This window comes from Maylandia zebra, linkage group LG4 (genome assembly GCF_041146795.1).
Source record: "Maylandia zebra isolate NMK-2024a linkage group LG4, Mzebra_GT3a, whole genome shotgun sequence".
In the NCBI taxonomy this organism is placed as follows: Eukaryota; Metazoa; Chordata; class Actinopteri; order Cichliformes; family Cichlidae; genus Maylandia; species Maylandia zebra.
Genome location: NC_135170.1, coordinates 18540451 through 18555528, shown reverse-complemented (window position 1 = coordinate 18555528; position 15078 = coordinate 18540451). Strand labels below are relative to the sequence as shown.

Below are 15078 nucleotides of genomic sequence, written 5' to 3'. Positions count from 1 at the left end.
CTCCTTATTGGCTACTAGATCTACCCCTTGGAATCTCTCTAAATTCCAATTAGGCTTTGCAACAATATGCAAGATGTGTCCTATGCATGTGCTCTTTCTGTCCGAAGCTATTCACAATAAAACCCCTAAACATATACACAATACAATTACTCATCTTTGAGTAGTAGAGGTTACTCTTATTGATAATAAATAGTTGCAGTAGCATGTGGAATCAATTTACAGCAAAATGTAAGAAGAAAGAAAACCTTTTTTTTTTTTTTTTAAACTAACTTAGTAGTATAATGTCAGCACATTTTTGCACCTGCATAGAATAATCAGATTTTTCATTACACATTGAGCAGTGTTGCAACCAAGCAGAAGTGCATTTCTCTATTTACTTTATATAGGAATCAGTTCTTCACACAACTCATTACATTACTTTGCAGCATTAGGATCACCTAACATGACCTACATTTCAACACAAATCTACTTTTAAGGAGTGTGTACAATCCACCAACAGCAAAACTGCTGAAAACCTGCCCAAAGAGCACCTGACATAAAAATGTGTTAACCGCAGCTCTGCTGTGCAAACTGAAATTGTATGTATCATATTTCTTTGGCCAGTGCTTGTATTGAGTTGATATTTTGTTTGCAACAGAGGATAGCTATTCCTGGTCACGTTCTTGTTTTTCATGCAACAATCAGACAAAGTGATGTGCATATGTCTACTCCTGAGCATATTTTGCTTGTTTTGCCATTTCTGTCATAGCTGATGTGCAGACTAATGTTTGGCAGTTGTTGAAAAGCAGCATTTGATGGCTAATGGCAGTATAGAAGAAACAAAGACAACTGAAAAATGTATGGGATACAAATAACGGCATAATTGTTTGATAAGTAACTGTAGTGTTATCACTGATAGTTTTCCGCTTTACCAATAGCTGCGTCCACAGCATTATAGAAAAGTATGAGGTAAGGCAGGTAAGAATTATTAACTCAAATACATATGAAGTATCATGAAAACATCCTTTATTGATGAAAACTGGACTTAAGTTTAATTTAAGAAAGGTGGTTGGCATCAGTGTGAATTGTGACATTTTACAATCATGGATATTTTGCGTGGTTGCGATATATATTATGTAATATAATACTAAAAGACAAGGCTTTCAGACATATACACTGACTCACTCACTCTCTCAGGCAACTATAACAAACTGCAGGAACAGATATGTAGTCATTGTCATCATCAGCTCCAGCAGCTAGTGGATTTCTATCTGAATAAAAACAAAAACATTTAGATTTTAAGAAAAAAATCTATTTATGCTTCAGATCTTTGGTATCCAAATCATGAAGGTTTGCCTACTACTTCATAACTTTTATTATGTAAGCTGTTTAGAAAAGTATGAGACTGTATAAACGACATGACTGTGCCATGCATATAAACCATGGCACAGTACAGTGTCACATACACAACACACACACACACACACACACACACACACACACACGCACACACGCACACACACACCTAAGCCTGGATTAAGTGTGAGCATTTGTGAAATGATTTGAAACCCTAGGAGAGCAAAGAGGATGCATATGCATTGTGTTTATGTGATGTGCATTTGGCTTAGCTTTGTGCACATTTTACAGCCTATGTCTGCTTGTATTCAGGGCCTGCAGTGCGTCTGTGTGGGTTTCTGTGACTACAGACCAGCAAAACAAAACAAAACAGCTTTAGACTCTGGAAAATGAAAAAGAAGAACAAAGGAACTTTCCCTGGCTTGTTTTAACTGAGGATGTACCGCAATCAATATTATTATTGACTAAAGGAAAGGTAGTGTTTGACTATTGATTACTTATTTCTGCATTAGTCCACAGCTGAAGACTCTCAGCCAGAAAACATAACTGTAAATCTGAAAGCATGTGAACATGAGTCTTTTTTATGAATGAAGGCACAAAGATATACAGAGTTGTTTTTTTTTTTTTCATGTCTGGAAATCTGTAAGCTAAAAGCTAAAAGCAGCCACAAGTACCTACAGGTTTTTGCAGGCTGCAGGTTAGTGGGGGATGATCTAATCTCTAATCCGCTGGAACAATTTAGAAGTGGTCTTCCCAGAATCATCAAAGGGTGATCCGTCCAAACAGAGCTTTTCGTGTTTCAGTATTTTTTTCATAAAATACAGTCACTTTGGAAGTTTTCCACAGCTTCCGACTCATCCGAAAATCAATTTAATTTGTTGTTTTTCTCACTAATCCACAAATAGTGCCCACAATGAAAATGCAAAAGCCAAGTTTTTCATGTAAATGTTTTGTTTTTTTTTAAAGGAAAAATCTCAGACTCTGCCTTCATGGAAATGATTATCATTAACAACAACTACCAGGAAAGGATTCGCTTCTGCTGGAGTTTTACTCCTGTTAAAAGCCAGTTTCTCCTTCCCACCGTTGCAAAGTGCTAGCTCATATGGGGTCTTTTGATTATTGGGTGTTTCTCCAGAATACTGTAGCTTATTTACCTTACAGTAGAAAGGACTTTGAGGTGACTGTTGTTGTGATTTGGAGCTGCATAATCAAACCTGAATTCACCCTTCTGTCTAAGCCCAGTGGAAGTGCATTAAGTGAGGCGGAAGACCAAATGCATTCTCAAGTTTTTCCACAGACTGCCAGTGCTGAGCTTTACTGCAACTTTTGTGCCATCTGAACTAGAGAACATTTGTCAAAAACATCCTGAACTAAGGCATGTGCCACATTGTGTCTGCTAACAGACTGTTTTTAAATCCATCAACATAGTAGTTCCTCAAAACATTGCCTATTTGCCAGATCGTGTTGATTTAAATTTCTTCCTCATCCCCAAAACAAATTTCATTTTGAACGGTTGTCATTTTGACATAGTGGAGGAAATCCAGTGCATGTCACAAATGGAAATCTGAAAGAACAGCAGCAATCCAAAGCACAGCAGAATTGCTGGGAACAGTTTATAATTACACAAGGATGCTACTTTAAAAGGGGATATCAGCCAAATTTAAATCATATAGGATTTTTCCTTTAAAAGTACAGTATCTGAACTCTATTGCTGCCCTCATATTCAGGCCCTTGAATTGGGTTCTCTGCCACTGTGTTTTTATAGGTTTCCTCTTTTTTCATGACCATCCAGGAAGCTGAACTGAAATTTAGTTTTTAGATATAGCTAAGTATTTCTTTTCTTTTCTGAGTGGGGATTTATGATTCTTGTCTTGGTCTTAGAGACCCTGACGTCTACTTGCTACATTTTATATATATATATTGTTGCACATTTTGCTACAGTTTGCTATACAGTTTATATATTATATATATTATATATAATTTTTCATATATTATGCTCGTTCCATAATCTTGTTCCAGATTTCTGGTTGGGTTGTCCCCCCTAGACTTTTAGATGAGGGGTTGTAAGAGTAATGCAAACCAGAAACAGAGATAATTCATCTTCATCCTTTACTTTGAATGCCTGACCCTGCAACCAAATAAGTTTCAAAAATGCAGCTTTCACTTTGAAAGTGAAAGTCTCCATTGCACCGACCACATTTTCACTACTGCTCGGGAAGTACCTTTCTAATGTTTGCATATAGAACAGCATCTTTAATGCAAAAAAAGATGTTTCCCCAGCAGGGTCTCCTACTGATCGCAAGGCCCATGAAACTGAGATCTTATGCAGATAAGGTTCAGTGAATTCAGTTAGGAACAGGTGTACTCCAATTAGTTTGTAGAAGCAGCAAGGCATACACATTTATAGCATATCTGTATTTAAAAAAAACTGCTTTTTGCTTTTTTAATGTCTTTAGACTGAAGGGCAAAAAGAATCAAGTCTAAATCATGACAAAATATAGAAGACCTAAACATGTTTTCAAACTTTATAAAAGCATTGCAAACTTACTGATTTGTCAGTGCTTGGCTTTTTCCATTAAATCAGCCATGAGGCCTCCAGCGTCTGTCTTCACCTTTTTCCCACAACAAAATGCAGCTTCAGTGAATCATAAAGCCCAATAAATGCCTCTTTTCTTTAGAAAATTGCTTAAAACAAAAATGCTCAACAGATGAAACAATTGCCACTGTATTCAGGTGTTCAGTGCTCTCTGGATGCCGTTTTGTTTTCAGTACCAGAATGCTCTTAACTTTTGCGTATGTAAGAGGAAAACAAATAACACATTTCACAAACTGGGTTCTAGACCAACTCTGTGACCAAGACATTGCAACAGTCAGCTTCTGTAGGCAAAAATCACACTAATTAGAATGCAAACAGATGCTTCAGTAGAACATGCCACCAAATACTCATCCAAATCAACAGTGCCTAGGCATGCACACAGGCACACACACACACAAGCAGGCTGACTAGAGATACAGTCTCTCTGTGAAACTGCAGTTGCAGAATGGGTGACAGAGCTAAAATATTTATACCCAGATCTTAGCAGTCAGTACTAACAGAGGAGGGAAGATGGGGGAAAGATGGATAACGACAGGGAAAGAGGAAGATATCCAAGAGAGGCAGGCTACAAGAAAAGGGGCGATGGAAAGTGTCGCTGTCTGTGGGTAAGAGGAAAAGCAGAGTGATAACAACAGAGAGAGAGAGAGAGAGATGAGTGTGCAGCACAGATGCCAAATGAATCTAGGGCAGTTCAGAAAAACAAGGCATTATTCCAAAATCCACTTGCTATGTGTGTGCAAGTATGTGCATGTAACTGTATTTCATTATTTGTGTGTACGTGTTTGTGTGTGTAATCTACAAGAAAATATGCTAAGCATCCATTCAAAGTCAAAGTAGCATACCAGAGGTTAAATATCAAGCAGAAATACCACAAGTTTCTCTTGCGATTAATCTCTGTGCTTTTATTCATCACCCTTGAACAATTGCACTGCTCTACACATCCCTCCCACTCTACTTTCTGCCTCCCCTTCTCACACACACACACACACACTTCCACAGCAGGCAAGCGAGTTTTTTTTCCCGCTCCTTCATGAAACTCAAACGCCGAGGGATTTTGTATATATGAGCATGGGTGTGAGTTAAAAAGGGGGGGGGGGGGGTTGGCACAAACCAAAGATGATGGCAGATGGCGTCCTTACTTAACACACATACAGTACACACAAACACTAAACACTAAGCAGATACAGTACATCTTCATGCCATGAAAAAAAGAGCACATGCATAACATTCATGGATCATAGTAAGCGTCCATCCAGACATGCAAAAGCTTCATCAACCTTCTGTTGAGGTCTGTGCAGATATGGTGGAAAATTTAAAAAGAATCACCAATCACAGCATTTAAAATAGCTCCAATATACTTTTTTTCTCTGACACTGATTTTGATTGACACTTACAAGGTAAACAGTTTCATATTGTGTGCGCTTAACATATGAGTAAGTCCATTTTCTAAGACTCTAAAAATATTGCTCTTATGATTCACATCAGTAACAGCTGCATATTGGATGAGTCATGTCAAAACGCCTTCATCCTCTGGAGATTATTAAATTTAGAAAGCCTCCAAACACTTCATAAAGTTTAAACTAGTTGAACTAATTTCCATTCACTTTTGAAACACTGTGGACTTATTGGTCCAGATCACCACCTTACAGTAAATACACAGATCTGGAACCTTGACTCTTATATGATGATATGTTTTTTTTTCCCTCTCTCTGACCATTTCAGTCAGACAACTCACATTTGGAGTACTTACGTAAGGCAGAGAATAGAGTTCTGACCTCATCACTCCTGGCAGAAAACACTTGCGTAGAGGTATTGGGGAATGATGGGTAAAAATACCTCCAGTCAGTCTGCAGGTCTGCAGGTGGGTGACGTGGTAGTTGAAGCTGAGCAGGGGAAATGTGCACTGGCAGAGTGCAGGGAGAGACGGCAAAATTTGCAGCTTGAATAGTTTCGAAGCACGCATTTGGTGCACGATGTCAAGAAGAAGGTTTATCGCGTGTGCAGCAGTGCAGCTCTGCTGATTGCTTGAACTTTGCCCCTTTAAATGCATTACCATTGCAATGCTGAAAAATTTTCTCACAGTGTAGCCAATTTGTGATGTTCTATTCTGAAGCGAGGCGTGACCGTCCATACACACATCAAAACACTCGCGCACGTGTTGCTTGAGTTTGTCACCAACACCTACCATCAGACAGACACGCATCAGTGCATCCTCCTCTTTGTGTGCGACAGCCATTCTCCGTCAGAATCATTTTGTCAGTGTCAGGTCATATTGCACCACTTTGTCACTCCAATTACAGTCATAAAGCTCAGAGTTGCAAATCTATTACTGCGAGAACCGAAATCAGACTGGCCCTGAAATAAAGGCTCATGTGAGTTTACTGAGGAGATGTGGAGCTGAGTCCTTACTTAAAAGTGCTTGTCAATTCCCACACTGTTTAAAGCCCGCTGGCTTTCAGCGGATCTGCATGTGGCTATGAAAGTAATGAGAAAAGAACGCCTATGCCTCTAGCTGATTCAGCTAAAATGACTTCAGCATTGTTTTTAAAGTCACACTGTAGCTGAGTTCAGGTAGCACATAACGGGTCTGTGCCACTCGGCAGCGTGGGACTTTACGCTCAGCACTGGGTTGAAAATACTTGGTGACAAGGATTTCTGCAGATTTTCCATCAACTCTTTCCTGAATTTATGGTTAGCTTGACAGGTATGAGATGTGCTTGAACCCTCCTGTGAGAGTTCCTGTCATTCAGCGGGTTAGGTGGTGTTGAAGAGCTGGTTCACCAGCTTCTCATTCCTCCCTGTTTTTTCCCGTTCTTCTTGCCCTTACTCCTCATACTGTAACATTCTTATTTCCCATCTCTACCTGTTACATGCATTGCTTTCCATCATTTCTCCCACTCCCTGGCACCGTTCTGTGTAAACCCTCTGTATTCCTTTCACGTCTCATCCTCCGACACAGGGAAACACAGATTTCCCCCCTATCAACACATTCCCGCCTAGTTGAAGTACAGCTAATGAAACTGACTCTAAATCTCTCAAATCTGTCACTGGATGTTACATTTCTGAAACCCCGTCACAGATTCACTGTCTACTATGTGTCTCAGTTTCTTGCCCAAGGGGACCTCCCACAGGTTCTTGGCAGTGAAGGAGTGACAGTTGTTGTGAAACATGACTGTTGTATTGATTGCACACAGCACCGCAACAGCTGGTAGGCTGAAAAGGGAGCACAGTGTGCTGTGGCCAAGAATTTTGATGTGGAGGAGTAAGCAAGTGTGGATGTTTCCCTGGGGTTATCCCTCTCAGGATCTTTGCATAATCTTTTCTGGTGGATCCAGACATTGATTTGGAGGGGTGTGGCTGGGAAAAGGGGACGCTACGAGAGGTAAATCTGGTGGGGAGTAACAATTGTGGGCCAGTGAGCTGAGAAACCTGCTTTCCAGGAATATAAACTTTAGGTAAGTCATTATGAGCACAGTGCTCAAAATGAACTGGCCCATAATGGACTGCAACTTAGTAAATCAACCCTGCATTTAGGAAGGCACGATACTGACATTTACATCTTTATTTACTGTAAAGGTTTACAGAAGTCTACAATTTTACAGTGTGGCAGATTTTTCATGGTCTCTATCTTCAGATAGAGAAGGTATGAATAGGAAAGGAAAAAAAATCATTTTTATATTATTCTAATAGTTTATCAGTTAAAAAGCTAGTTGAAGACCCCGTTGTAAATATACAGTACTGTGCAAAAGTCTTGATCCAGCTCACCTTTTCATTTCTTTTTTGCTTCCAAGAGGCCAGACTTTTGTTGTAATTTTTAGAAGGTCTTCAGTTAACCAGGCTTTCTGAAGGTCTTTCAAAGTTTGGTCCCCTGCAAGTTACTTAACACTGACCTATGATTAGAAAAGGTACCTAACTCAAAAGATTAATTACTGCTGTGTCTACACATGCCAGAAAACATTTAAATGCATTTTAAATTGTATCTTTAAGGCACTTATTACTAACTAGCTGAATCCATAAAAATGCCAATGATACCAAGGTTTGACAGGGATAAAATAATATTACTTCACCAACCAAGGGGATCCCCAAAGAGGTATTATCCAAAAACTTTGCATTTTTCAGAATGCCTTTGGGAAAAAACTGAAGAAACTGGACAAATGAAAGATAAAAGAAAAAGAGGCAAACCTAAAAATGTATCTACAGCAGATGAACAGTATCTGACAAGCCATCTCTTTAAGAAATAAAAACAAATCCTGCAAAGACCTCACACACGACCAAAGATGGTGCATCTGGCCCTTCAGTTGATTCATGCACTGTTCACTGAAGTGTCATCAAAAACTCAGGGGAATAGTGGCTGTCAACAAGTCATTATTAAGGAAGGGAAGCAGGGAAAGAAGGCTGAGATACGCTAAACTACACAAGAACCTGACTGAAAATCAGGGGCAACAGGTCTGATGGAGTAATGGATCCAAATTAATTTATTTTCTAACTCAAATCATCAGCAGTATGTATAGAAGAGGCCAGGAGAACGGTACCAAAGTGACTATCTACAGCCATCTGAAAGACATGGTGGAGTCATGGTTTGGTGCATTTTAGCCAGCACTGTTGGGGATCCTCGTGAAAGTCAGTGGAAGTATGAACCACAGAAAAGTATCATCAGGTGCTGATCCGCCATGCAGTACAAATTGGCAACAACTTCATTTTTCAGCATGACAACGATCCCAAAAACACTGCCAATGGAGTAAAAGTGTACCTGGGAAATACACAATGGAAAACTATCAGTCATGGACTGGCCTCCCCAGAACCTGGACCTCAACATCACTGAAGCAGAATGGGATCATGATCACACTGAACTGAACAAAAGACAGTCAGTATCCAAAGAAGAGCTTCTAATTTCCTTAAACAAGGCTGATAACTACTAGTGATCATATAAAATACTGACTTTTAAGCCCATTAGTCTCGGTCCCATATGTCTCCTTGTCATAGGAGGTTTCAGTCCTGTGTTTTAAATCCTACATTTCTTGTATACTGTTATCAATAAGGCTGAATTTGTATCTACAGCTTGGAGTCTAGAGTTGCAAAATGGCAACATCTCAACAAGTCGGCTGTGAGATGTAGCAGTAGTGATTTAGTAGCAAGGCAGCTAAGCAGTCAGTCACGCTCCCAGCCATCTGGGTTTATATCCCATCAGTAATCAGAAGTGCACACTATACATGTCGTCAGATATGTACAACATTTTTTATGCATTTAATCTCCACATTAGTTTGTGCTATTATACTGGCCATATGGAATAGAAAGAGAAAAAAGAATGTCCTTTCTCTCTGATAGCAAATATTGTGTTTTACATCTAGACTCCTTCACCAAACCACCATCGTTTGACCTGGATCCTAGGACAAGATGCCTAAATTAGGCTAGCTGAGCTCTAACTATCTTGGTCTCTAAGTGCTCTGAGGTTAAGACCATAAAATTGCACTAATGGCTCAAGTCATTAACTTTTCAATAACTACTGAAGCTCCCACCCATCTGGCACCAGTCCAGTCCTCCACTCACCTATCTTTCTTTCCTCCGTTTTATGCACAGTGAACTCTACAGTGTCAATTTATAGTGTTTTCATTCATAAAAACTGAAATCAAAGTTTTTGCTAGTATTATATTTGTCAGCTCTTGAGATCTAACCTAACAGTCAGCAGCACAGATTTTTTATGAGTAACACAGTTCAATAGCATCCTGATGAAGTGAAGATTATATTGCAGCAAGCCAAAGGCTTTTGGTTGGTAGGTGGTCATTATTTAGGTCTCCCAGGCACACCTCCCCTACTGATTTTCTCTCCCCCTTCTTCCTTGGTGCACCACTGATCTGTGATTGCAATTGATTGGAGACTGCTCATCATTCCTCCAGGGGCAACAAAAGGAATCATGGGACAAATGAATGCAGCAGGTAGAGAGAAAATTAAGAAATGTGTGGAAGGCAAACTGATACTATTAAGGGAAGATATGGGGCTCTCTATAGTTTGACATGTAGCTCTTATGTATTTTTTATTTATGCAAGTAGGTGACGACAGTGATTGAATGAGCCAAGGTAAAAAAGGCCAGTAAAGGCTTTCACTTTAGTGAAAGCTAATTTACTATATGGCATACGAAGGAACCCCCTGCTTAGGAAATTGACATGTGACAAATGAAAGGAAAATAATCACAATAACAAAATTATAGCAGGATTCTGGATCCTGATTCTGATAAATAATAGGGTTGGGAGAGAAAAAAGATTCAGTATTGTATTGCGATATTTTGTGAGACAATATTGTATTGATGAAGAGACACTAAATATGTGTGTTTTGTTAAAAAGTTAAAATTCTCTGGGAATAGTAGAAACAAGAGGCCTTATCTCACTTGATAGGAAGCAACCTTTCTGCAAACAGTCGCAGTCTGACTTGGACAGTCACCAATAGAGAGGCTGCAGAAGGTTTGCAAGTTCTATCTAATTTATAAATGCAGACAGATTGCCAACATATTGATATCAGTCTGAGTCTTTATGAATAAGCATAACTTGTGGGGACTTGACTTAGCTGACTACTAGCTGGTTGTATTCTGGATATATTCATATGGAACAGGGCAAGGTTGCTGAGTACAGATGTAATAGTTAAATGTGATTTTCTGTCCATGTAGACAGAAACACGCAATGTTCACTGATTCATCAGTTAACTGCTGTATTATCAGAAATATATTGCATATATTTGTGAACTTCACCCCATATAATGGCATACTGATGACTACTGACTTCGGTATTAGGGCAATAATTGATGAAGTGAGATAACTTTGGATAAAACAGATAATGTCAGAGTTAAACTTTAAGGATAATTTGCAGTTGAAAAAGGTGATAATTCACAATATATGTTATTGCAATTGTCACAAAATGTAAAATAAAAAATCATGAGTGAAGTATCGTGGTAATAATCGTATCTTGGGATATCTGATGATTCCCACCTCTCATATGTAATACATATATAATAAAATATAATAATGTATTCCCCAGCTTTGTGTTTTGGTGATGGTGTCGAGCATCATCGTTAGGCTATTTGTTAATTATGTGCAAGTAATTATGATTTAGGTGTAGCGAAAGCAGCAGTTAATGAGTCATAGTATTTTCATAGTCATCATACCATTTAGTGAACCACTGTGCCCTATGGATGGAGGCCCTATAATCCTGGAAGAGACCATTCTAGTCAGGATGTAGAAAAACAGGATGTCAGAGCAAGCCTCCACAAATTTGGTCCAATGCATTCATCTAAGTGGACCAAAACCATCAGCAAAATAACCCCACAGGCATAACAGAGCCAACGGGGGTCTCCTCACTGCCGGGTCAACCGTTTATGTTTTCTCTTTTAATTTGTCACCTGTCCAAGCCTGCCACTATAAGGAGAAACCAATGGCACCATTTCAGGAAGCATCCTCATTTGTTGATTATATGCATTCCCTCTTTCATTATCTAAGTGAACACAAGTCCTTCCTTTGTTATACTGTCTATTTACATGATGTATGCAGATCATTTTCAAAGACACACATGCACGCGTACACACGCACACACACGCACACCAGCTTGGACACCCACTACTGCATCAGTGTCTCCAGACACTGTCAATTAATTAGGGCTGCAACGATATGTCGACATAATCGATGACGTCGACTATAAAATTTCATTGACGCAGGATTTTATTGTATAGATGTGTTTGTCCTGTAAAAAGGCTTGAGCACCTCTCAGATGGCTGAAGTCACAACAGAGAGCATCTTTAGCATGGTTATCAGCAAGCGTCACTCCAGAGCACGTCCACTGCAATCGTGAATTCATGAACTGAATCATCTGAAAACTTCGGAAACTTTGTTAATTTGGACTGGAAACTAAAAATATTTTGATTTAATTGGAAGCTTGTTTTGAACGTAGGGACAGAAGTCTTTTTCCAGTTCCTATTTGCACATTATTATTTGTTTAAATACTACTAGCGCTATAATGTGTATTGCCTAATACCTAATTCATATGTTTCCTGGGTCATTATTTTAATTTGCTGTGGGATGAGACAAAAGGGTGATATTCGCAGGTGGGCAGACTTGAGCAGGTGAGGTACTGGAGCCTAGAACAGGACGTTTCTCCACAGGACACGGAGATAATTAGAGTTATTGAAATAATCCCTGACTAATCGACTAATGAGCGAAAAATTGTTTGTTAGTCGACTACCCAAAAAATCTTTAGTTGCAGCCCTACAATTAATATAATCAAGTTAGTGATTACAACAAAAAAGATAAGTGTTGTTCACATTTGCTAACTGTTATCTCGTGCCTAGCAGCCTAAAAATGTGTGGGCGAAAGAATCTGTGCGGTCCATCGGTCAGTAGTCGGACACTGTTGCTGCTGCCGGCAGACTATCTCTCTCTCTGTGTCTCTCCCTCAATCGCTAACTCACACACGCGCGAGCACAGTGAAACTAAAGGCAGCTTAAGCCAAAGCCCTGACTGCAGGTAGAAGAACAGAGAGGTGTCTGTAGCGCAACAGAGTAGCTGGTCCATCCATTCACCCTCCAAAAAGAAAAAAAAAGAAAAAAAGAAAAACCCACAAGCTAGAGCACACGCGCGCGCGCACGCACAGTCAGTTTTATGCCCTGAGCGATTCCCTCCCTCGACACTAAATCCCCTCGCGCACATCTGTCCATGGCGCGTACTCTGCCCGGCCATCCTATCTCCGCAGAATCCAGCATAAATACCAGCCAAGCTTCATGTGACACTCTAAATCTACCGCCACAGATTTTAATCACTTCTAAAGCCAGTCGCGCAGGAATACCACCTTATGAACGACAACTGTACCAAAAAGAAAAGAAAAAAAACCCGAAGAAAATGCGCGCTAATACCCAGCAATAAAATTCTCCCGATTGCACGTACATATTTCTAAAACCTAACTTTGCTCCTCATCGCGGATAATTCAAACCACAAACAGGGAAAAGCGTGCTTCCATGACCTCATGAAATCTGCCATATGGGGCTTCTGTTGCACCAAGAGGACTCAACCTAGCAAAGCGTTGGGAGTCTGTGGTGCAGGTGCGTCCTCCCGTTGCCGTCGCGTGCATATATTTTATCATACCAGGTTGGGTTAAAATAAATAAATAATTAAAAAATATAAAAGATGAAAAGGGGCAATTTTTGTACAGTACCTTCACTCATTTTTCCTCCAAATCGTGCGTCGAGGGAACAAAAAGGGAGCTTTTTTTCCATCCAACGTCGCAGGCTCACCACCACGGCGGGAGTGGATAAGTGAGAGAGAGAGAGGGGGGGAGAGATAGAGAGGGAGGGAGGATGCATAGCCTAGACCTCTGCGTAGACTAATATAGTCCAACTGCAGTGGGCATCTACAACTGGCTTCATTTTCACTACAGTATAACCTACCTGCGGATTGGGTCACCACTTAACCTCTTTTAATTGCTGGTGTTTGGTGTTTAATATTCATAAAATCTTCAAGTCATCACACCTAGGATTATCCAGCGTTGATTGCCATAACTCTGCATGCACACACAGGAGGCTGACACAGACATGCAGTCACTGCATCAGTGATTCCTTCCACCTCACATTCAAGACGTGAATAGGCGCACAAGCAATCTGACTGCCCTCGTAAAACTTGATTGAACAGATGCAAAAAAAAAGAAAGAAAGAAAGAAAGAAAGGAAAAAGAAACCAATGAAAGACCTTTTAATAAGTACAGTTTCTTGAAATATGTTAATTATTTACTCCTTCCAAAAACACAATAATGCTAAAAGCAGCATCTGACCCCAAGCACAATTCAATAATTTGCAGCATTTTTTTTCTAGGTTATGGTGAGGGGACAATAAAAAATGCATTGTTGTGTTCAAATGAGAGCCTACGTTTTTGACAGTTCCTCCTCCTCCTCTTCCTTCTCTTCCCTCTCATTTTAACCGCAAACACATTTGAAGCTCTAAGATGGAGTAGGATGGGAGCGATGAATTTTCCCAGCAGTTTGTGAATCAGGCTATTGCAGGAAAAATCTAGAGGTATGAGAAACCCCTGAGGATGTTCTGCCTGTGTGGACAGTGGGGAGGATGATTCTGTTTTTTTCACGGCAAGAAATATGTTGAAGGTGTAATCATACTCAATTAACACTCTTCCCCTCCTCATTTCACACTTCATTTTTTCCATCACAGAAGGCAGCACGCCCATACACATGCAAACACACATGTTTACCTCAGCTTATTAACTCACACACTCTCAATCTCTGTCTTTTTTTCTCTGCCAGCAGAGGACTATTAGCTCAAGAGAGTGCTGTGGCATTGAGACTTATTCATTTTTATTCATATCAGTAGGTCCACTGTTGAGCCAACGCAATGGTTTGTCGTAGCATGATGCACAACAAATTTAATTTCGCTGCATCTGCCTTCATATGTGGTGACCTCTTTAAATGTTTATGCTTGCATGCACAATAGGCTGTGTTGTACTGTCTACGCTAAAATGGACCTGTTCCAAAAATAATGGGGATTTCTTGCATCAAAAATCATCATGCAAAAGGTTTTTGTTTTGTTCTTGTTTTGTTTTCCAATACCCACACACATAAATCAGATATATGGTGACCCTGGTGAAATTCAATTCAATTCAATTCAGTTTTATTTATATAAAACCAAATCACAACAACAGTTTCCTTTACATCGCAAGGTAAAGAAGGTAAAGAAAGAAAACGACAAAACCCCAACTATCATATCACTATGAGCAAGCACTTGGACGACAATGGAATAGAAAAACTCCCTTTTAACAGGAAGAAACCTAAAGCAGAACCAGGGTCAGCGAGGGCGCGGCCCCATCAGGGAGCAACTTAAGAGGCTTTTGTGACATTTTTTCTACTTCTACTGTGTTTTATTCAGTTTCCAGTGTATTCTGTGTGCTTTTGCAGCATTTTTCTGTTTGCTGGTGTTTTCTTAAGTTGTAGTGTGTTTGACCTCTCTTACTTATCCCTTTTTTCCACACAAGTATCTAAGGAAATTCTCTAATATTCTTCTGTCGCCTGCATTTGTTCAGTTCTGGTCTACTATTAGCCAAGAATTTAGAACAGGAGTCAAAAAGTGTTTGTTGACCTACCTTCTTAGGTTATTAAGGTTTTTTTTTTTTTAT

General features: G+C 39.7%; 1 protein-coding gene across 2 annotated transcripts in view; it reads right to left on the bottom strand.

The window, feature by feature from the left end:
* elfn2b (extracellular leucine-rich repeat and fibronectin type III domain containing 2b) overlaps positions 1-13213 on the bottom strand; it is a 77273-nt gene extending 64060 nt beyond the window's left edge. Inside the window, exon 1 of one of the 2 annotated variants that reach the window (XM_004558474.4) lies at positions 13119-13213. The gene's annotated coding sequence lies outside the window, so the exon portion shown is untranslated. The remainder of the gene's footprint in view (positions 1-13118) is intronic. The other variant, XM_004558475.4, reaches the window with a different exon arrangement.
* Between the last annotated feature and the right edge of the window lie 1865 nt (positions 13214-15078).